We start from the raw sequence: 14,919 nt of genomic DNA on the forward strand, positions 1-14,919 counted from the left end.
GAAAACAGCTGTTAAAATACCCGTGTTCGCTAGCCCACTACCGAAGGACTGAGGCAAACTTTGTGACGTGTAAAAGAGAGGTCTGCAGCTCAACTGTCATCAATTGTAAAATTATTACTTTAAAATTAATACATTGAATAATTTAGCCAAGTGATTCAAAAAACAAAAAAATACACGTAGACGGTGAAATCAAGCTCCCACTTGGGTCCTTCTTCCATCTTTGTGCTCCTGCCTCAAAAACCAAACCAAACCAGGGACCACTGTCAATAGTTTTTCGTATGTACTTCCAGAAATTTTTAAATACATATTCAAGCGCTGTTTTTGAAATACAAATTCTATCATTCTATATACATTGTCCTTCACTTTGCTTTTTTTCACTTAAAAACAAATCCTTAAAATCTTTCTATATTAGTATATGAAGAGCTTCCTCATTTTATTATAAACTTGTGTAACGTCTATTCTACAGATGCACCACAATTTGTTTACCCACTGTCCTATGGACGGGTAGTTGAGTATTTAAATTGCTCCCAGTCTTGTGCTATCACAAGCAGTACTAGAATGAATAATCTGATATTTAGGAGACAGTAAATGGGCTCCTACAATTCTTACTATAAAAATAATACACACACACACACACACACACACACACAGTCCTTACAGCTTAGGAAGCACCTCTTTTATTTTTTTTTAAAATTAAACATCTTACTTAGAGGTAACTGCAGATTCACACACAGTTGTAAAAAATAGTTCAAAGACATCCCTAACTAGGTACGAAACTATACTATCAATATCACAAGGAAGAAATTAACATTGATGTGATCTTCTCATGTGATTCAGATTTCACCAGTTTTACCTATGTGTGTGCTCACACCTGTGTACTTAGTTCTATGAAATTTTATCACCTGTGGAAGCTTGTGCATCCACCACCAGAGTCGAGATACAGCACAGTTCCAGCACCACAAGGAGCTCTGGCCTTTCATAGCCACGCCCACCTCCCTCCCCCACCCACTGCCTCCGTTGCGCCCTCACTCAGCCCCTGGTCTCTGGCAACCTTGCAACTTTCGGCAATCTGTTCCAATTCTCTATCATTTTTTCATTTCAAATGTTATGTAAGTAGAATCATATATCATATATGCTACCTTTTGGAACTGACTTTTAAAAACAGCATAATCAGACAAGTATTGTTACCCCAGCTTTTCTTTTCCCTCTCCATTTGCATGAAATATTTTTTTCATCCCTTTATTTTCAACCTGTGTGTATCTTTAATTCTGAGGTGGGTCTCTCTCTCTTGTGAATAGCATATATACCAGTTTTATCCATTCGGCTACACTATATCTTTTGATTGAATCATTTAAGCCATTTACATTTAAAAGGATTATTGATAGATCATGCATGTATTGCCATTTTATTCTTTTAACTATGTTCCTCTTTTTTTTTCCTTAAAGAAGGTGCTTTAATACTTCTTGTAATACTGGTTTGGTGATAATGAACTCCTTTAGTTTTTTCTTCTCTTGGAAGCTCTTTTTACTTCTTCAAATTTAAATGATAGCTTTGCTGGGTAAAGTAGTTTTGGTTGTATGTCGTTGCTTTTCGTCACTTGGAATCTTTCATGCCAATCCTTTCTGGCCTAAAATGTTTCTGTTGAGAAATCAGCCGACAGTCTTATGGGAGCTCTGTTGTAGGTAATTCTCCTGCTGCTCTCAAGATTTTCTCTTTGTCTTTAACCTCTGCCATTTTAGTTATGATGTGTCCTGGTGTGGGCCTCTTTCAGTTTATCTTGGTTGGGACTCTCTGTGCTTCCTGGACTTGTGTGTCTTTTTCCTTCACCAGGTTAAGAAATTTTCAGTCATTATTTCTTTGAATAGGTTCCTGATCCCTTGTTCCTTCTCTTCTCCTTCTGGTACCCTTATGATACAGATGTTTTTATACTTTTTGTTGTTCTGAAGGTCCCTAACACTACCTTCAGTTCTTAAAATTCTTCTCTCCCCCCCTCTTACTGGGTGTCTTCCAAATCACTAATTTGATACTCTGCTTCACCCAACCTATGGTTTATGCCTTCTAGTATTCTTCATTTCAGATATTGTGTTCATTTCTGACTGGTTCTTTTTTAGGCTTTCTATGTACTTCTTTATGTTTGCTATCTCTTTGCTGAAGTTCTCATTAACTTCTCTGAGCATCTGTTGGGAACTGTTTTGCCAGGTTTCAGAAACTGTAACTGCTCGTGGCTAAGGCTGAGTAAAAAGGGACCACAAGATACTTAGGAGACAAAGCTTATCTTCCTTGTAGGGGCACCACCTCTGCCCCCTTTCTCTTCACCCTTCTTGGCCCTGGGTGGACAACTGGTTAGCCAGTGACGGGTAAGATTCCTCAAAGGAGGGATGATCTAAGACAGGCATGATCACAAAGGAGCCCTCAGGGAAGGGCTTGGAGGGCTATAGAAAAAGGGGGTGATGGACTCTCACCCCTCAGCTTTGACATAGCCTGAGTCCTCATTCTGTCTGCAAGGAGTCTTCTGATCTCTTGGCTGCCGTACTTCCCCTACCTGATTTAAGCCTGAAACAATTCCTTAAGCCTTAAACAATGATGGAGGTGGGTGTGGCCCTGTGCTGGAAAGGGCAGGCTCCCTAGAGCAGTCAGGCCTAAGAAAGAATGCATAAAATCCTATGAAACCTACTTTGCTAATACCCTCAATTTAAATGATAAGGGTCCAAGCCTGGAATGAGTTTGTTCCTCAAAGTTTTATGGCCATTTAACTATCTGACCTTAACTCAGAAAAAGCCCTCAGAGTTCTTTGAATGTTATCTATTGTTTAATCATTTCTGTCTGACACTGATTGGTGAGCTTTATGTACATGTCCTGTATTCCTATGCAAATTAAACCCAATAAAAGCCCATTGAGGAACAGGCTCCTGGCCCTTCTCCTCTGAGAGATTGGCCACCTTCCCTCCCCAAGCAGATCATGTATTGGTAGACTTATTCTCATCCAAGGTGAATGGGGGGGGGGCACTCTGTGGGCAAAGCTTCCCCACAAGCATCCTTATAGCAACCATTTTTTAAAAACTCTATATCTGGTAAATTGCTTGCCTCCATTTCATTTACCTCTTTTCCTAGAGATTTATTCTATTCTTTCATTTGGGCTATATTTCTTTGTCTCCCCATTTTGGCTGCCTCTTTGTGTTTGTTTTTATGTGTTATGTAGATCTGCTATGACTTCTAGTCACTTCTAGACATTTATATGGTAAGTGTCTTGTGGACCCAGTGGCACAGTGCCCTAAATCACCTGTACTGTGTGCTCCAGGAATGTCCCTTATGTGGGCTATGTGGGTCTTCCTGTTGCAATTGAGTCTGGATTTCTATTGGCCTGTTCATGCGTAGGGTTAACCTTCAGACTTACTGGCCATGAGGATCAATCTGTACCTCAGAGTATGAGCTGCTGTGCAGGTGCTGACCACAAAGAGCAGATTGTGCCTCTCCAGGGTCTGGTGTCTGCAGAAACCTCCCTTTGGATACGTTGCTTGTGAAGCTAATTGGATCTGCTTTGGTGTTATCCAAAGCTGGCCACTGGGTGTGTTGGTTCTGAGGCCTCTTAGGAGGGATTCTGTTCAGGTGCTGCCTGTGACTGGCCCTGAACAACCTGTTTAGAGATACAAAGCAATCCACAGTTTGTGGCTCCCTCTGCTTCACCTGGGTGTGTATGGCAAGGACCAAGCTGTGCATCAAAGCCAGCTTTTTACCAGCACTGGGCCTGCAGACAGGTCAGGAAAAGCCTCAAGGCACCCTGAGATCCACTTCTGCCTGCCTCCATCTGTTGGCATCTGTTAGGCTCAACTACTGAAACAGCCTCTGGTGGTACTTGGGTTGCATGACGTAGGTTCTCCATGAGTTACCAGGTTGGAACAAGTGGTGTCCACCAGGCTGATACAGGTTCAAACTTGTGCCAGTGCTGGGTCTGAGGCCACTGAGCAAATGTTCTGGAGTATACCAAGTCTAGCTGCCACCTGTACACCTTTGTGTTGGGGTGGGGTCTCAGGGAGTCATCCAGGTGAGTTTTGCAGAGTTTATCAGCCTCAAACAGACCAAGATTTGGCTATGTGAAGGGAGGGCTCTGCATATGAGGGGAAAATGACCCCCACCCTAGAGTTCTAGAGCCATGCAATGCAGTCTGTTCCAGATTCTGCCAGGAGTCCGATCTCAGCAGGGCAGGGTTGCCAGGAGTCAGGATGATGGAGCCAGTGGATCTCCTGTGAGGAGGGGATGCAGGTCAGGCTTGGGGGAAGGTAGAGGGAGTTGCCCTTGCCTCAAAACCACACAACTCAGCCACTGACACCCCAAGAGTCTGTCCGGACCTCTACACCGTGGCCCAGGCAGCTGACTCCTCAGCAGGGCACAAGCTCTGCAGGGTGGAACGATAGGAAGTCCAGAGGGTGGGGCTATTGCATTTCCCTGTCTGATGCCACATGGAGGGGAGCTCTCCAACCCAAGAAAGATGGCGTCTGTGGTGTGGGAGAGTGACTCACCACAGGTACCCTGGTGGCTCTCCTTTCAGTTCTCTCCCAGAGCCACAAACACCAGTCTCTCCTTATGTGAGTCTGCTCTGCTCCTCCCTCCCTCCGCCAGAGCCCAGGGTGAGTGGCTGCAAATGACAGTTTTTGTGTTGGCCCTTTAGGAGGGCACCTGTGTCTCTCACAGACCCCCATTACTCCCTGACAGACAGACTCCCCACTGACTTTCACAGCCAGATGTTATGTGGGCACCTCTTCCCAGCTCTGTTTCTCTGGGCTGGGGAGCCCAGCTTGGGGTTGAAACCCCATACTTCTCTGGGGGAAGCACGAGATATCCCTCTGGAATCTCAGCCACTGCCGAAGGGAGCAGGGGCCCTTTTCACATCTCTACCCATCTGCCGGTCTCAATGTGGCTGCTTCTGTAAATCTCTGGTTATAAGGCTTCTCTTCAGTTAGTCTTCAGTTGGTTACTCAGGTTGATTGCTCTATATTTTAGTTGTAATTCCAGTTTCGTCTTGGGAGGAGGTGAGTGTAACATCCACCTACTCCACCGTCATCTTGGATCCCTAGGGCTCTGTTTCTTTATTTGCAAAATGAAGAAAATGGAGATGGCCCCTAAGGTCCCTTCCAGCTCAAACTTTCTATGATGGGACATAATTAAAGAAGGCATTATCTATTGATTAGCAAATGAGGGCAACATATATTACACTGTATGACTCAACAGTGGTGGGGACCATCAGGATGTGTCTCTGAAGACCAGAAAGCCCAGGAGGGCAGGCGGCATAAGAGAATTACAGGGAGGTGGGTTCTGAGGATGCTTGGCTGTTACCGTCAGTCCGGGGAGTTCTTTCGATTGGCTAGTAAACTAATCACATCTTGGAAGTCCTGATTTCCTGCAGCCCTGGTTTCCCATCCACTGCCAACACTCCGGAGTTCATTTCTTGCGGACTCCAGGGCCCAGCCCTGCACCGCGGTCCCTGCGCCCGCCGCCGTGCAGCCTCTGGCGTGCACGTGGGCTGCAGCCCGCTCCCCCAGACAGCCGACACTTCTGACTCCTGTAAGTAGCTTTGACAGAGCTCAGCAGTTCTCCCGGGATGAAAGCTGTTTTCTTTTAAAAAACAGATGTTGACGACGATCAAGTCTGAAGAGAAGAGTGCAATATAAGTAGATTTTTAAATCACTTATACTTAGAGGAATTCACAGGACATGTTTTAAAAAATATAGCCCTCTACATGATTCCTATTACTAGTCCCATTGATGAAAAGGCTCAAGCACTTTTGGTTTTAACATCCTTAACACAAAGGGGCACCTCAGAACACATTTCCAGATGAAAACCAATGTAGATTTTTTTCCTTTTCAATTAGATCTTGCTTTCTGTCAGTGGGGCTCCCCTGTTACCTCTTTTCCCTTTTTAAAAGCTTTCTTTTTATACAGCTGTTGTATTATACAGTGTACACCTGAAATCTATATACTGTTATTAACCAGTGCTACCCCTATGAATTTAATCTTCAAAAACCCACTGCAAAAAAAGAAAAAGAACAAATCCTTGTGCAGATGAGCCCACAATTAAAATATTAAAAATATTCATTAAAAAATAAAAATTCGCTTTTATTTATGAGACAATAAAAAGGAGAAAAAATAAAGATGATGGTATTAATATATTTGTTTTTTAAAAGAGGAAACACATTAATATAACTGACATTTTTAAAAGAACAGAAAATAATCAGCAAAAACCTTCCCTCCCACCTGACTCCAGCCCCGCAGCTCCCCTTCCCAGAGGCAACCCGTATTACTGTTTTTGTGTACCCTTCCAGAGGTGTGCTACTCACACACAAACACCCACCCACCTGTTAGTTTTTCCTTTTTACATATTATACTCACACACTGATGTATCTTCTGTTTTTTTCCATTTAGCAATACATCCTGCAGGTCATGTCTTTTCATTACATAAAGACATTCTTTTTTCAGCTATATAGTATTTCATTTATTTAGTAAGTCCCCTATGGACAGATATTCGGATTGTTTCTGATGTGTAGCTATTACAGAGGCCTTGTATATGAATAATTTCTCACATATGGTCATATAGCTACAGGATAAATGCCTAGAAATGAAGTTAAGGACAAAAGATATAGACATTTATAGTTTGGACGGATTAAACTGTCATTTTTAAAATCACCTATAATCCCTTTTCCCGTATTAGTCATGTTAACATTTTAATTTATAATTTTCCGGAGTCCTCCCTGACCAAGCATTTACTGAGCCCCGAGGGGCTCAGTGCTGTTAGCTGCGGTCACACAACACTGAACAAAGCCAACTTAGGAACCGCAGCGGGAGGCGTAAGGTGGGTCCACACAGCAACTGATACAAATTGCTTCACGGCACTTGGGTTGAAAAGAATGATTCCCCCAATCCCATCAAATCTGGCTCTCAGCTCCACCCATGCCAAGGTCTGCACTAAGTTCAACATTAGTTGTTGGGGTCATTTCCTTTCCCATGGATTGCACCAAAATCCTGGGGTTTTTGTGGCCAGAAAATCAGAGGCAGCTCTCGTATGCTCGGGCCGCCGTCACAGTCCCTGCGGTTACCCTGTGCTGCCTGCTAATAGCTCTCCGCTGTTCCCACCAACCCCGTGTGGGTTCTCACCAGCCAGGGCCACTTCAGGGCTGGAGGCACCGGGGTTTCAACCTCGGAGGAAATCCTCACTCCCACTGCATTCTGCCCCTTGGAATTTACTCAGTCTCCTGGAACCAACCCTTCTGGCCTGTTTTTTTCAATATCATTTTTATTTTTTTCAATTGCGGTTGACACTCAATATTATATTAGTTTCAGGTGTGCAGAATAGTGGTTAGACATTTACATAACTTACGACGTTGATCCCCTTAGCACCCACCTGGCACCATCCACAGCTGTTACAATATTATTGACTGTATTCCTGATGCTGTGCTCTATGTCCCCATGATTATTTTGTAACTGTCAATTTTTACTTCTCAATCCTTTACCGTTTTCACCCAGCTCCCAACCTGGCAACCATCAGCTCTATCTATGAGATGAGCCTGTTTCTGTTTTTTTCTTGTTCACTTATTTTGTTTTTTAGGAATCCAAAACACTGATTAAATAAGATATATGCATCCTTATGTTCACTGCAGCATTATTTACAATAGCCATGATACGGAAGCAACCTAAATGCCCATCAGTAGATGACTGGATAAAGAAGATGTAGTATGTATACAGAATGAAATATTACTTGGCCATAAAAAGAATGAAATGTTACCATTTGTGACAACATGGATGGACCTAGAGGGTATTATGCTCAGTGAACTAAGTCAGTGAGGCAACAAATACCATATGATTTCACATAAATGTAGAACCCTCTGCCTGATTTTCAAAACTCCAGTTTCCATCACTTCTTCCCCTTGCCCGGTGCTAGCTGCCTCCTCAGAAGCCCACCAATACCTAGGAGATGGGACTCTCTTAAAAGAGCCTAGCCACTGGACCACAAAGGTTAAGCTGTGAGAACTAGTAGGAGGGGAATTGCATTTTCCTTCCTGTGGTTTCTTTATCCATGGGAGGAATGCAAAAATTCATATGTAAATGAATCATTGCACTGCATAAATAAATAAATTACAATGTAATTACAAGCAGTGCTGAGTCCTATGTTGTTCCACTGCTGTATTCCCTGCACCTGGAACGGAGTTGGACACATGGTTGGTGCAGTGTAAATATGTGCTGACTGAAAGAATCAAGTATTAGAAAGAGAAAGAATCGGGAGAATGCCTGAGAGAGAACACTGGAGCCAGAAGTGACCACTTGGGCCTGGGTGGTCAGAGACAGTTTCCCTGAGGAGATGACATTCCCACTGATCCTTGAGGACCAGAGGGATCAGCTCTGTGAACTGTATGGAGAGGGGCCACCCAGACAGCTCGGAGTGCGGGGCCCCAGGAGCGGGGAGAGAGTTTGTGAAGTGAGCACGGAAAGAAGCTTTGGGCAGAGGCGCCACAAGGAGGTGCCACAGGAAGCCAGAGCCTGTCTCTGGGGCACCTGGTAGGTTCTGAAGGACTGTAGAATTCATGCAAATTGTTATGCAAAAACCTTCCAAGGGTTTTAGGCAGGGGAATAAAATGATCTTTCAGAATCTTTTTACATTTTGAATGGGCACCTGTGGAAGAGTGGGTTGGAGCCAAGGAGGGGTAACGAGGAGGAACCCTGCGCGATATGGGCCATCCTTGTAGCGAGAAGAGGTGGGTGGAGTGAGGAGGGTGGGAAGTGTGGGCAGACTTAAGATACACAGAGGTGGACATTAAGAAGACTTGACGATGGCTCCCGTGTGGAAGTCAAGAGAAAGAGAAACATTTTAAGAGATCCCCCAGGTTTTCACTTGGGAACTATCGTGGACTGAGAACAAGTGTGAGGTGAAGGGGACGTCAAGGAAGAGACGGCTGAGGGTGGCTGGGTGGAATTCGTGTGAGTGCACACCTGGCATGGTGTTAAGAGTCAAGGTAAGTCTCGAACTGCTTAGATTTCAGTCCTCTCTCTGCCAGGTCAGCTAGACATGTGGGCATGTGCCTTTGCTGCCTCATCTGGAAGGGAATAATAATGGTTCTTTCCTAAATTTTTTATGAGGATTAGAGAGCATCGTCCATATAAAATGCTTATAACACTGTTTTACATAGTAAAGTACCTAATAAACTTTAACTATTTTATATTATCTACTTCTCCGTTGCATTTAACATGGATGGCCAATATTTCATTTTATGAACAAATTATTTATTCAGATCCCTAGTTGAATTGTTTCCAATACTACAGCTTAGTGATACTAGCATCGTGGCTAAGAGCACAGACTCAGGAGCTAAGCTGCCTGGGTCCTAACCCTGGCCCCAGCATTCGCTACATATAGAACCTTGGCAAGTTACCCAAGCTCTTAAGTGAGAATTACAGTAGCACCTGCTTCAGAGGAGATTTTATGAGAATCAAGTGAGTGATAGGTCTAGCTGACTTAGAACATATTAAATGCCATGTTTATCCTTATACGCCAACTACTCTTTTAAGCACTTTAAGTGTATTGTCTCATTTAATATTTACAATATCCCTATGAAGGAGGAACTACTATTACCCCAGCATTACAGACCTGAAAAGGGAGGTACAGACCCAATTGGAACCCAGACACCAGAGTCCCTGGTTCTAACAGCTCCTGTCTGGGCCACATCGTTTTATAGATGTATATCTTTGCTCATCTGTATAACTATTTCTCTAGGACAAATTCTAAGAAATTGAATTTTATGATGTTAAAGTTCTTTTTAAGGCCTTTGATACATATTAACAAATTATTTTTCAGAGAGTTTGTAACAATTTACATTGTCCTGAAAGTTATGATAGCCACATTTTCTTGGTGGTTGACTCGCTTTATCATTCAGTAATTCTTTTCAATACAGATAAGCATCCCTGGCTGGTGTAGCTTAGTGGATTGAGTGCTGTTCTGTGAACCAAAGGGTAGCTGGTTTGATTCTCAGTCAGGGCACATGCCTGCGTTGTGGGCCAGGTCCCCAGTGGAGGGGGAGTGAGAGGCAACCACACACTGATGTTTCTCCGCCTCTTTTTCTCCCTCCCTTGCCTTCTCTCTGAAAAGAAATAAATAAAATCTTTAAAAACAATACAGATAAGCCAGTTTTGTTTTTGTTAGTATTTGTATAGTGTGTGTATATGTATACATATATATTTTTGTTGTATTTTTTATTTCTTAATTTTATTCTTTCTGTGTCTTTATTTTAGGTATGTCTTTTGTACACTTCGCATAACTAGATTTTGGCTTTTTATCCATTCTAATAGGAAAGCTTGATTTATTTATATTAACTATGATTACTTATATGGTGACACTTTTTCCTGACACATTATTTTGCAGTTTTTATTACTATAGTTCTTTCTTTTCTTCTTGCCTTCCCCATCTTTTTACTCCTCTAATGGATTGATTGAGTTTTCCATATTACACTTAGTTTCCTCAGTTTGAAATCATACGAGCATATATTCTATTTTTCAGCAGTTGCTCTTAAATTTTTAATATGCTTATTTATTTAACTTAACACATTTTATCTTCCAAGCAAGATTAGGATCTTAATATATGTTAATTTCAAATTATCCCTCCTCCCTTCATCTATGATAAAATTGTTGATATATTTTTTTTTAAAAATATCTGCTTCTAGGCCCTGGCTGGCGTAGCTCAGTGGATTGAGTGCGGGCTGTGAACCAAAGTGTCGCAGGTCCGATTCCCAGTCAGGTACATGCCTGGGTTGCAGGCCATGACCCCCAGCAACTGCACATTGATGTTTCTCTCTCTCCTTCTTTCTCCCTCTCCTCTCTAAAAATAAATAAATAAAATCTTAAAAAAAAAGATGTCTGGTCCTGATCCATTTCTAATTAAAAAATATATATCTGCTTTTCCAGGTTCTTTAAAAAGTATTCGGTCAGGATTTCTGGTTATAACCTAATGAAGAGATTGGCAAACTCTCTTCCCAAAAATAACAATGAAGCCAGACAAAATGGACCAAAATGATCATTTCAGTACTCTGGAAAGCAATCAAAGACCTAACAGCAATCTGAGAAGTTTTTATGCTTGGAAACTGCTGGAACGAAGATGAGGACCGCAGCTCTCTGTGGCTCTCTAGCTTGCGGCTGCTCCCCTCCTGCAGCCTGAAGCTCAAAGCCCAGCTGAGGTGGAGTTTGTAGAGCAGGGTAGGCCCGGAATACTGGCAGCTTTTCTGCCCTGGTTGAAGGGAGTTCACAGGACTTGGAGCTGTGGGCAAAGTCAAGTCCAGTGACGTCGTTGGTGCAAGTGTATTCCTGGCCGAGGCCACGTGTGCACATGGCAGAGACCCAACAGGCTGTAGTGTCACACTGTGCAGGTCTCCGTAGCCCTCCCCGCTCTGGGACGGTTGCTCGGTCTTTCTTTTCATGACCTTGACACTTTAGAAGAGTGCTATCCAGCAATTTGTAGAATACCCCTCAATGTAGGATCAGACAAGAAATAATTATTATAAATATGTTAAAGAATGTGTAAGAAAGGATGGACATCATGAGTAAAAAAAATACGTGGCAGCATTTCAGAAAAGAAATGATCTCTAATAGAGAACCCAGTGGAAATTCTAGAACTGAAAAATGATCTGAAACCATTTCACAGAATGAGATAAAAGATGAGACAGTGGGTGCTATAGGATAAACTTGGAGATGGGGCAATATAAATTAATCAGACTGAAGCATAGTGAAAAAATGTATTAAAAAATAAGCAAACCATTAGTGACATATGGAATCATGTGAAATAGTCTAACATATATGTAATTGGAGTCATAGAAAAGAGAATGTGTCAAAATTTAAAAAAAAAACAGTGGCCAAATACTTCTCAAGTTTGATAGACACAAAAAATTTAACAAATCTCATATAAGATAAATATACATACCTAGACATGTCATGGTCAGATTGCTCAAAAAGATAAATAGAAAATATTAAGAGAAACAGAGCTATAAGAAAGATTGTATGCAAGGTAACATGAAAACGAATTATGATTTTTAATTAGAAGCAATGCAAGCCAGAAGACAATGAAACAACATCTTTAAGGTGCTGAAAGAAGGAACCTTTAACCTTGAATGATAGAGCCAGTGAAATGATACACAGTTCAAATACTAAGATGAAATAAAGATATTTTCAGACCAGTGAAAATGGAGAGAATTTATAGCCAGCAAGACCCTCACGGCAAGAAGTACTGAAGGAAGTACTTCGAACTGAAGGGAAGCAATACCAGATAGAAACACAAAGGAACAGGAAGCAATGGAGAGTTCCGGAAGTGGCAAGCATGTGGGTAAATAAAATGACTGTTTTTTTCCTTTCTTAATTTCTTGAAAGTTCAACTGACAGTTTAAAGCAACACAAGTAATAATATGCCATGGGGTTCATAAGATGTGTAAAAGTAAAATACGACCACAATAGTATGAAGTATGGAAGGAGCTACAGGGAAGTTTCTTGTACAATTTTTCACTACATATGAAGTAGCCTAATATTAATAAACTGTAGTCTGTCAAAAGTGAAAGTTGCATATTGCAATCCTTGGAGTAAAAACTGAAAATAAAACGAAAAGGTAAAAGTAAAAATCTAGTGGAGATAAAATGCAATACTAAAAAAAATGACCCCCAAAAAGTCGGGGAAAGAGGGGAAATGAACAAAAACAGGAGGACAAATAGAAAACAAATAGCAAGGTGGTAGGCATGCCTAATATCATTATTTACAATAATCACAGAAATGCAGATAGGCTAAGCATCTCTACTAAAACCTGAGTGCTTTGGGTACATTTTATATGAGTATCTGGTTCTCATAACATTCTAGGTCTTTTGGTTTTCTAACTCCCTTTTAACTTTCTTTTTCCGTTCTCTGGTCCCTATGGATTTCATTTTCTTACTTTTGAGATAGGCTGGGCATGAATTATATTTAAAACAGAAAATCCATGTGTTTGGAAAGCAAGGTTTTTCAGCAGTTTGGTCCACCATATTGGCAACTTTATTTTAAAAATTTAAATAATTAATCCATCCTGAATTTATTTTGTTTTAAGCTAACAGGTAAGTTTTTTAACTTTATTTTATAAACTATTAAGCTACTCCCCTTATTTGTTAAATAATCTAGCCTTCCTCCGCTGATTTGGAAAGCTATCTGGATCACAATCTAAATTATCTTGCAAATTTGGGTACATTTCTGCATTTATGTTCTGTTACCATGGTCATCTGTTTCTGTGCAAGGAAATGCAAGGTGTATTCAGTAGTACAGTGTTACAATTATTCCAGCTTTACATCATTTCAGTTTTAATATCTTTGTGGTTGGGGAAGGCTCCTATAATCACCATTATTTTAAAGTATCTTATCTATTTTATTTGCATGAACTATAACACTTTTTTCAAGTTTAAACATTTTCTGTTCGGATTTCAATTGGGGTAATGTTAAAGATGTAACATAATTTAGGATATTGGTATTGAAGTAATATTAGATTTTCTCACACAGAAATATGATTTTTTTTTATTTAAGACATTAAAATCTCTCAGTAAAGTTTTGCTATTTTCTTTGTATGGATTCTGTACATTTTGTTATAAGGGTATTCATTCACCCATATTTAGTAACTTGTTTTGCTATAGTGAATGAGATTTTTTATCATACATATTTATGTACACTTAGAGTTTCTTTTGTCCTGACCTCATGTTTAATGAAATAAATTATCAAAAGAAAGTTTTTTCTTTTAAAAAGCTCATGAAAGTGGTATTATAATAAAAATTCTTTCTTTTCTTTTTAGTTAACTAGTTTTATTGAGGTGTAACATGCATAAAGTGTGTGTACTAATCTTAAGTGTTTATCTTGATGAATTTTTACATAATTATACATACACCAAGGTCAAGATATGGCATCTTTCCAGTACCTGAACGATTCTCTAGTGTTTCTTTTCCAACTACACCAGGCCCCAAGGTAACTATTATTCATATTCTATTAGCAGGGAGTAGTTTAGTCTGTTTGTGAATTTAATATAAATCCAATGATGCAGAGTGCACTTCAGTGCCTGGAGTCTTCCACTCAACATGATGTCTTGAGGTTCACCTGCTTTGTTGTTCTTACCAGGGGTTCGGACATTTTTATTGCTTTGTCGTATCCCATTGTACATGTATGTCCATATGTGTGTATGCATATATCTGCGTGTGCCCACATACACACAAATATTTATGTATACACCTTCATGAAGTTATCCGTTCTCTTGTTGTCAGGTTTTTTGTGTTGTTCCTAGTTTTTGGCTATTATGAATAAAACTAGTTCATTATGAAAGTTCTAGTACATGTCTCTTTGTGAACATGTATACATCATTCTGTGGTTGCAGAATATGCACATGTTTAATAGACACAAATATTCAAAAGTGGTTACACCATTTTACATTCCCACCATCAATGTTTGAGAAGTGTAGTTGCTTCAAATTCTGGCTAACATTTGGTATTGTAAGTCTTTTTAATCTTAGTCAGTCTGAGTATGTGGAATGGCATCTCATTATGGTTCTAATTTGCATTTACTTGATAAGTAATAGTGTTCAACACCTTCTCTTACACTTATTGGCCATTTCCATATTCTCTTTTTTTAAGTGCCAGTTCAATATTTGTACACATTTTTAAATTGGGTGGTTTGACTTTTCTTACTGATTTGTAAGAGGTTTTCATGTATTCCAGATATGAGTTCTTGTCCTGTCTGCTCAGAGATATTTGTCTAGGGCTTGACTTCGTATTCTCTTAATAATTTCCAGATGAACAAAAATCTTCAATTTTACTCAAGTTCAATTGATCATCTAATTTTCATTTAGGGCTGCTACCTTCTTACTTTCTGTTTAAGAAATATCATCTTACCCCAAGGTCATGAACA

This window comes from Phyllostomus discolor, chromosome 6 (genome assembly GCF_004126475.2).
Source record: "Phyllostomus discolor isolate MPI-MPIP mPhyDis1 chromosome 6, mPhyDis1.pri.v3, whole genome shotgun sequence".
Taxonomy (NCBI): Eukaryota; Metazoa; Chordata; class Mammalia; order Chiroptera; family Phyllostomidae; genus Phyllostomus; species Phyllostomus discolor.